Consider the following 9,357-nt stretch of genomic DNA (forward strand, 5'->3'; position numbering starts at 1 on the left):
TGTTGCCCTTACCTCTTGCTTAACTTATTTCAGGATCATCAGGAATCCAGCAAGATATGCCTCTTGTAGATTGTAAGTCAAATAAATTTATGCCAGTACTACAGATCAATTGCCATTTAGGCCAGTTGTGTGTATTGCTGTACTGTCTGTAATAGTGGCAGCACTGTTAGTTGTTTAGCATATATTGCACCATAGTAGTGCAGATATTATTGCAAGCCTGTATTAATTCCTTTTTATCACAGGTCATCATGACAGTGGGAGTGTGGACCCTGTGCCACCTGATGTCAGTGTCTCAGCAGACACTGATGATGATGGTGGCAAAGCTAAGGCATAGTCTGGGGGTGCATAGGTTGAATTTAACACAGAGGTTGACATACAGCCACCCACTTCATTTTCCCTGGACAGAGCCAGTAAGCCTATGCCTACCCAATCTACTGAGCCCACAGATATTGGACAGGTGGGGGGGTGAGGGCATTGATCAGGGAAGTGTGGCTACTGTGGCTTCAGTGCCTGTTGACTCTGGCCATAGCTAAAGTGTGGGCAAGGTGCCACATAGGAGGGTTGATAGGGGTGCTCAGAGGGAGCCTGCTGTCCCTCCTCCACTTGGTGCAGGAGTCTCTTCATGTGTCACTCAATGTGTGTTTAGGGCCCTCATGGAGGCACAGTCACATTCAGAAATGTGCTCCAGATAAATGCTCATGGTTGTAGATGTGTCACAGGCTGACACCCATGACTGCCTCCACCATGTTTCTGATGCAATGGATCACATGAATGACACATACACACTGGAATGAGCAATGTCTGCTGGCAGGAGAACAGCATACTTGTGTGTGTAGTTCAGCCACAACATCTGCTGATAGCCTGTGACTATGCCCAATCACGCTCCTGTAGTAGTACTACCTCCACTGGTCCAATGGTGATTGTGCTGTCCACACCTAGACATAGAAGGCCATGGAGTTTTGGTCCTGGGTGTTGCTGTGAAGGGAGCACATCCAGCAGACATCAGTCACATTCAGGTATCAGCACTGCATCTGACTTTGGATGTGGAGGTGCCAGTGCAACTCCTGGCAGAGCCAGTTCTTGTGGTTGAGGGTGACAGCAAAGAGCTGCCAACTCTACCATGCACAGCACACACCTGTCCGACATACCATGATGTAAAGCTAGCACTGAGCTTGGGTGCATTCATGCAGACTCTCACACACCACTTTCACATGAAGGACCCCTACAGACAGACACACACACACACACACAAAACAGTTACATGGTTCAGCCTGCCTGCTTCCCTCTCTTACTCACACACATTCACTGACCATTTGTGTCAGCCTAGGCCTCCTGCTGCCTCACACAACATCCTGTGCAAGTTATGATAGCTGTGCAATATCACCATTTTATCTCTTTTGGATTCAGGGATACAAAAGCTTTGTGTCTTGATGCACAGGGTGCATAGCTACATTAGTGCTTAGTATAGCTGCATTTGTGTTGTTGAACTTATAATTGTACCTGTCACTTATGTTTGCCTTGCCAAACTGATGTCACAGCAACCTGGCAAGGGCTGTGCTACGTTTTACTGGCAGAAAAAGCAATCAGTGATAAGCCTAATGGATTTCTGAACCACTTCTGCAAAGGAGCACACTCTCCAGCATTTGTTAGCACATCCTTACCTGTAAACTCTTAAAGAGCACTGACTCCTCAAAAGTGGATGTCAAATGGCTTGCGCATGAGGAGGAGCTTACCGGAGATAGTTAAAAGAGAGAGAGAACCAGAGCTGTACTGCCTCTGAGAGCACAAGGGGAACACTGATTTGTACAATTCTGTTAGCGGCCCTCCTTTCTGGAGGATACAATGCTTCGGAAGCTCTTTATTTTTCCTGCATCATGCACCTTGCAAAGATGTGGGAAAGGCCAGCAGGAAATAAAGCCCAGGCCACATGCATGGCAGGCAAGAATTCAACCGCTCAACTACCAAAGCTCACATCCCCAGTGTTGTCACAGACCCATCACACCTGCACCGACAGAAGCAAGCAGTCTTTTACTTCATGCTCTTCTTCCTAAGGGAAAAATATCTTTCGCTTAACCTAAAGTTGTTCAGGCTAGCTTTTAGGATTCACAGTCTGAACGAATGACTTCTGGAAGCAATCGGTATGTGAAATGTCAATCTACGCTACCTGGCACCATGCGGTCTATTCCTTTCATGGGAGTAGGACACCTCGACTCTCTACTAAGATAAGACATGGTACAATCTTGTTAAGATTTTAAAAGTCTTGTCAGCTCCTTCTGCTCTATCTTGGGCTACTGTGACCACCGTAAGCCCCTTATGGGAGCATTCGGTCAGCAGGTGCCGTACAGCTCACTTGCCCTAAAGGGTGAGTGACTCACAGACAGGACAAGAAGTTCAAACGTCAGTTAGTCTCACTTTCACGCTTAAATATGGGCTACTTTATTTTCATTTTTCACTTATAAGGAACCTGCTCTTTATTTTTGCCTACCATCTTGCACTCTCCAGGGTATCAAATGTCTGATCCTCCGACCAAACCCTTATTTGTGCAGATTGTGCACCTGCTTGCTTGCTTAGCTTGTGAAGACTACATTGCATTATTTTTATTTCTTTGTCCTGGAAAGGCCCTGAGAAATGTCTGTATTCCGGGTCAGATATGGATTCCCCGAAAAGAGAGAGAGAGAGAGAGAGAGACTTCCAGATTTGACAGACAATTCTGTGGAGCAGAAAGCCTACCTCAGCACAGAGCTGGGGCATTCTGTCTGGGGGCTTAGTCTCCAAACTGGAGTAGTGCTCAGCTCTGCGTACTGCTTTAGCTAGGCTCGGTGGATGTTTTTTTTTTCCCCCACCCTGCCCACCCCTCCTTTATTGCAGTCTTTAAATACTCTTTCTAAAATCTATTCTCCAATCACTATTTCCATGCTAGTGTCAGCTTCACGGCATTGGGTGTAGCACCTTAAAGAGTACTGTAGCCACTCTGTCTGCCTTGATTCTTGTAGCTAGAAAGTCATACAGTTTCCATGTCAGAATTCAATTTTCCTGGTGCTGCCTCTGCTTGTGTTGCTGTTATATTTCCTTTCTATCATCACTGTTTCCTCCCCAGCTGTACCTGATGCTTCTGCAGCCCTAGACCAGGTGCCTAACAATATATCCTGGCTCATGTCTGCTGCTCAAAAGCAAGACACAATTCATCCATAGCTTGAGCCTGTCTCTACATTCAAGAAAATAATCTGAACTCCAACTCTTCTCATTTCAGTCTTGTGGTGCACCTGAGAGATGGATCTCAGACGTTTCCCAACTAAATCCTCAGACTCCATCTGTAGCAGTCACTCGTGTGTCAGGAGAGAAACAGTTTAATGCATGCGCATTTAACGTCTTTGTGGGGTAAAATCTGAGGGGGGGTGAACGTAGGTTTGCTAGCACAGAACCCCGATTTTTGAAAACGTGGCTCACTGAACGTTAAAAGGACAGCAACGTTTTACTGTGAGAGTTTGAGAAAATTTGTGAAAATGCACAATGGCGCATGTTTCAGTAGCAACAGATGTTCCATTGTGGTGATCCTTAAAACAGGAGACTGTATCTTCCAAATGGAAGATAACCACTGGCTGGTATCTACTGGCCTATACTGGACGTGACCGGTATACGCCTTGCTGTGCTGGAGTCTCCTTGTCGGCGGTGGTGATATCTTTTGAGCTACCCACCCTTAGCGATACTCAATGAAAGGCAGTATGTTGGAACTGTATCATCTAATCGTTTTATCACACAAGACCGTTTCCCTGAAAACATTTCTTTGTTGCATCAAGAAACAGATTTCATTTCCAGCATAATGCAACCTGCAGTCTCCTGGTCACTTGAGTCAGAATGGAGAGTCACCTAAAGACACGCTTAGCATGTTATCTCCTTCTGCCTGGCAATCAGTCATGTCCTGAAAGAGGTCAGCTGGTTTACATCTGAAAGCCAGCCGATTTTGCACGTCACATCTAGTGGAAATGCTGCTGCAACATCTTTAGATGACGTGAAAGCTTTTCTGATCTCTTTCTAATACGGACGGTGCCATAAGAAGAGCTTCTTGAAAGCTTTCTGTAACAGAACATGACATGCACGACAGCACTTCTGAGGTGTGTGTGGGTATGCAAAAGCCAAAGATGAATTGGCCAGGAATCGAACCCGGGTCTCCTGCGTGGGAAGTAAGAATTCTACCACTGAACCACCAATGCAAGCACACTGCAGCTTCCTGATGGGTTCACCGAGTATCATTCCTGCCATATTCCACGAGTGACCAGTACTTTGCTTTCAGGAACACGTTCCCAGGTGACAAATACACGTCACAGAATACCGTGTAGATGGTTTTGAGCTATCACCAGTAGGGAAAGTGTCTGGTCTCATGAGCGTGACTAGAGCAGTGCAAGGCCAAGCTGGATAGACAGAGATTATTGCAGAAAGTAAACTGATGTCACAGCAACCTGGCAAGGGTTGTGCTATGTTTCACTGGCAGAAAAAGCAATCAGTGATAAGCCTAATGGATTTCTGAACCACTTCTGCAAAGGAGCACACTCTCCAGCATTTGTTAGCACATCCTTACCTGTAAACTCTTAAAGAGCACTGACTCCTCAAAAGTGGATGTCAAATGGCTTGCGCACGAGGAGGAGCTTACCGGACATAGTTAAAAGACAGAGAAAAACAGAGCCGTGCTGCCTCTGTGAGCACAAGGGGAAAACTGATTTGTACAATTCTCTTAGCGGCCCTCCTTTCTGGAGGATACAATGCTTCGGAAGCTGTTTATTTTTCCTGCATCATGCACCTTGCAAAGATGTGGGAAAGGCCAGCAGGAAATAAAGCCCAGGCCACATGCATGGCAGGCAAGAACTCAACCGCTCAACTACCAAAGCTCACATCCCCAGTGTTGTCACAGACCCATCACACCTGCACCGACAGAAGCAAGCAGTCTTTTCCTCCATGCTCTTCTTCCTAAGGGAAAAATATCTTTCGCTTAACCTAAAGTTGTTCAGGCTAGCTTTTAGGATTCACAGTCTGAACGAATGACTTCTGGAAGCAATCAGTATGTGAAATGTCAATCTACGCTACCTGGCACCATGCAGTCTATTCCTTTCATGGGAGAAGGACACCTCGACTCTCTACTAAGATAAGACACGGTACAATCTTGTTAAGATTTTAAAAGTCTTGTCAGCTCCTTCTGCTCTATCTTGGGCTGCTGCGACCACCGTGAGCCCCTTATGGGAGCATTCGGTCAGCAGGTGCCGTACAGCTCACTTGCCCTAAAGGGTGAGTGACTCACAGACAGGACTAGAAGTTCAAACGTCAGTTAGTCTCACTTTCACGCTTAAATCTGGGCTACTTTATTTTCATTTTTCACTTATAAGGAACCTGCTCTTTATTTTTGCCTACCATCTTGCACTCTCCAGGGTATCAAATGTCTGTTCCTCCGACCAAACCCTTATTTGTGCAGATTGTGCACCTGCTTGCTTGCTTAGCTTGTGAAGACTACATTGCATTATTTTTATTTCTTTGTCCTGGAAAGGCCCTGAGAAATGTCTGTATTCCGGGTCAGATATGGATTCCCCGAAAAGAGAGAGAGAGACTTCCAGATTTGACAGACAATTCTGTGGGGCAGAAAGCCTACCTCAGCACAGAGCTGGGGCATTCTGTCTGGGGGCTTAGTCTCCAAACTGGAGTAGTGCTCAGCTCTGCGTACTGCTTTAGCTAGGCTCGGTGGATGTTTCCCCCCCCCACCTTGCCCAACCCTCCTTTATTGCAGTCTTTAAATACTCTTTCTAAAATCTATTCTCCAATCACTATTCCCATGCTAGTGTCAGCTTCACGGCATTGGGTGTAGCACCTTAAAGAGTACTGTAGCCACTCTGTCTGCCTTGATTCTTGTAGCTGGAAAGCCATACAGTTTCCATGTCAGAATTCAATTTTCCTGGTGCTGCCTCTGCTTGTGTTGCTGTTACATTTCCTTTCTATCATCACTGTTTCCTCCCCAGCTGTACCCGATGCTTCTGCAGCCCTAGACCAGGTGCCTAACAATATATCCTGGCTCATGTCTGCTGCTCAAAAAAGCAAGACACAATTCATCCATAGCTTGAGCCTGTCTCTACATTCAACGAAATAATCTGAACTCCAACTCTTCTCATTTCAGTCTTGTGGTGCACCTGAGAGATGGATCTCAGCCTTTTCCCAACTAAATCCTCAGACTCCATCTGTAGCAGTCACTCGTGTGTCAGGAGAGAAACAGTTTAATGCATGCACATTTAACGTCTTTGTGGGGTAAAATCTGAGGGGGGTGAACGTAGGTTTGCCAGCACAGAACCCCGATTTTTGAAAACGTGGCTCACTGAACGTTAAAAGGACAGCAACGTTTTACTGTGAGAGTTTCAGAAAATTTGTAAAAATGCACAATGGCGCATGTTTCAGTAGCAACAGATGTTCCATTGTGGTGATCCTTAAAACAGGAGACTGTATCTTCCAAATGGAAGATAACCACTGGCTGGTATCTACTGGCCTATACTGGACGTGACAGGTATACGCCTTGCTGTGCTGGAGTCTCCTTGTCGGCGGTGGTGATATCTTTTGAGCTACCCACCCTTAGCGATACTCAATGAAAGGCTGTATGTTGGAACTGTATCATCAGATCGTTTTATCACACAAGACCGTTTCCCAGAAAACATTTCTTTGTTGCATCAAGAAACAGATTTCATTTGCAGCATAATGCAACCTGCAGTCTTCTGGTCACTTGAGTCAGAATGGAGAGTCACCTAAAGACACACTTAGCATGTTCTCTCCTTCTGCGTGGTAAAGAAAGAGGTTAGCTGGTTTACATCTGAAAGCCAGCCGATTTTGCACGTCACGTCTTGTGGAAGTGCTGCTGCAACATCTTTAGATGACATGAAAGCTTTTCTGATCTCTTTCTAATACGGACGGTGCCATAAGAAGAGCTTCTTGAAAGCTTTCTGTAACAGAACATGACATGCACGACAGCACTTCTGAGGTGTGTGTGAGTATGCAAAGGACAAAGATGCATTAGCCAGGAATCGAACCCAGGTCTCCTGCATGGGAGGCAAGAATTCTACCACTGAACCACCAATGCAAGCACACTGCAGCCTCCTGATGGGTTCACCGAGTATCGTTCCTGCTGTATTCCACGAGTGACCAGTACTTTGCTTTCAGGAACACATTCCCAGGTGACAAATACACGTCACAGAATACCGTGTAGATGGCTTTGAGCTTTCACCAGTAGGGAAAGTGTCTGGTCTCATGAGCGTGACTAGAGCAGTGCAAGGCCAAGCTGGATAGACAGAGATTCTTGCAGAAAGTAAACTGATGTCACAGCAACCTGGCAAGGGCTGTGCTATGTTTTACTGGCAGAAAAAGCAATCAGTGATAAGCCTAATGGATTTCTGAACCACTTCTGCAAAGGAGCACACTCTCCAGCATTTGTTAGCACATCCTTACCTGTAAACTCTTAAAGAGCACTGACACCTCAAAAGTGGATGTCAAATGCCTTGCGGACGAGAAGGAGCTTACCAGACATAGTTAAAAGACAGAGAGAGCCAGAGCCGTGCTGCCTCTGAGAGCACAAGGGGAAAACTGATTTGTACAATTCTCTTAGTGGCCCTCCTTTCTGGAGGATACAATGCTTCGGAAGCTCTTTATTTTTCCTGCATCATGCACCTTGCAAAGATGTGGGAAAGGCCAGCAGGAAATAAAGCCCAGGCCACATGCATGGCAGGCAAGAATTCAACCGCTCAACTACCAAAGCTCATATACCCAGTGTTGTCACAGACCCATCACACCTGCACCGACAGAAGAAAGCAGTCTTTTCCTTCATGCTCTTCTTCCTAAGGGAAAAATATCTTTCGCTTAACCTAAAGTTGTTCAGGCTAGCTTTTAGGATTCACAGTCTGAACGAATGATTTCTGGAAGCAATCGGTATGTGGAATGTCAATCTACGCTACCTGGCACCATGCGGTCTATTCCTTTCATAGGAGAAGGACACCTCGACTCTCTACTAAGATAAGACACGGTACAATCTTGTTAAGATTTTAAAAGTCTTCTCAGCTCCTTCTGCTCTATCTTGGGCTGCTGCGACCACCGTGAGCCCCTTATGGGAGCATTCGGTCAGCAGGTGCCGTACAGCTCACTTGCCCTAAAGGGTGAGTGACTCACAGACAGGAGTAGAAGTTCAAACATCAGTTAGTCTCACTTTCACGCTTAAATCTGGGCTACTTTATTTTCATTTTTCACTTATAAGGAACCTGCTCTTTATTTTTGCCTACCATCTTGCACTCTCCAGGGTATCAAATGTCTGATCCTCCTACCAAATCCTTATTTGTGCAGATTGGGCACCTGCTTGCTTGCTTAGCTTGTGAAGACTACATTGCATTATTTTTATTTCTTTGTCCTGGAAAGGCCCTGAGAAATGTCTGTATTCCGGGTCAGATATGGATTCCCCGAAAAGAGAGAGAGAGAGAGGGAGAGCCTTCCAGATTTGACAGACAATTCTGTGGGGCAGAAAGCCTACCTCAGCACAGAGCTGGGGCATTCTGTCTGGGGGCTTAGTTTCGAAACTGGAGTAGTGCTCAGCTCTGCGTACTGCTTTAGCTAGGCTCGGTGGATGTTTTTTTTTTTTTTACCCCACCTTGCCCACCCCTACTTTATTGCAGTCTTTAAATACTCTTTCTAAAATCTATTCTCCAGTCACTATTCCCATGCTAGTGTCAGCTTCACGGCATTGGGTGTAGCACCTTAAAGAGTACTGTAGCCACTCTGTCTGCCTTGATTCTTGTAGCTGGAAAGTCATACAGTTTCCATGTCAGAATTCAATTTTCCTGGTGCTGCCTCTGCTTGTGTTGCTGTTACATTTCCTTTCTATCATCACTGTTTCCTCCCCAGCTGTACATGATGCTTCTGCAGCCCTAGACCAGGTGCCTAACAATATATCCTGGCTCATGTCTGCTGCTCAAAAAAGCAAGACACAATTCATCCATATGTTGAGCCTGTCTCTACATTCAAGAAAATAATCTGAACTCCAACTCTTCTCATTTCAGTCTTGTGGTGCACCTGAGAGATGGATCTCAGACTTTTCCCAACTAAATCCTCAGACTCCATCTGTAGCAGTCACTCGTGTGTCAGGAGAGAAACAGTTTAATGCATGCGCATTTAACGTCTTTGTAGGGTAAAATCTGAGGGGGGGTGAACGTAGGTTTGCCAGCACAGAACCCTAATTTTTGAAAACGTGGCTCACTGAACGTTAAAAGGACAGCAACGTTTTACTGTGAGAGTTTGAGAAAATTTGTGAAAATGCACAATGGCGCATGTTTCAGTAGCAACAGATGTTCCATT

At 45.7% G+C, this 9,357-nt stretch overlaps 1 non-coding gene across 1 annotated transcript; it reads right to left on the reverse strand.

The window, feature by feature from the left end:
- Positions 1–7,031: 7,031 nt before the first annotated feature.
- Positions 7,032–7,102, reverse strand: TRNAG-CCC. The gene has a single exon. It is a non-coding gene; the product is annotated as a tRNA-Gly (tRNA).
- Positions 7,103–9,357: the final 2,255 nt, after the last annotated feature.

Source organism: Protopterus annectens, chromosome 1.part0 (assembly GCF_019279795.1).
Source record: "Protopterus annectens isolate FY-2018-M chromosome 1.part0, PAN1.0, whole genome shotgun sequence".
NCBI lineage: Eukaryota > Metazoa > Chordata > Ceratodontiformes > Protopteridae > Protopterus > Protopterus annectens.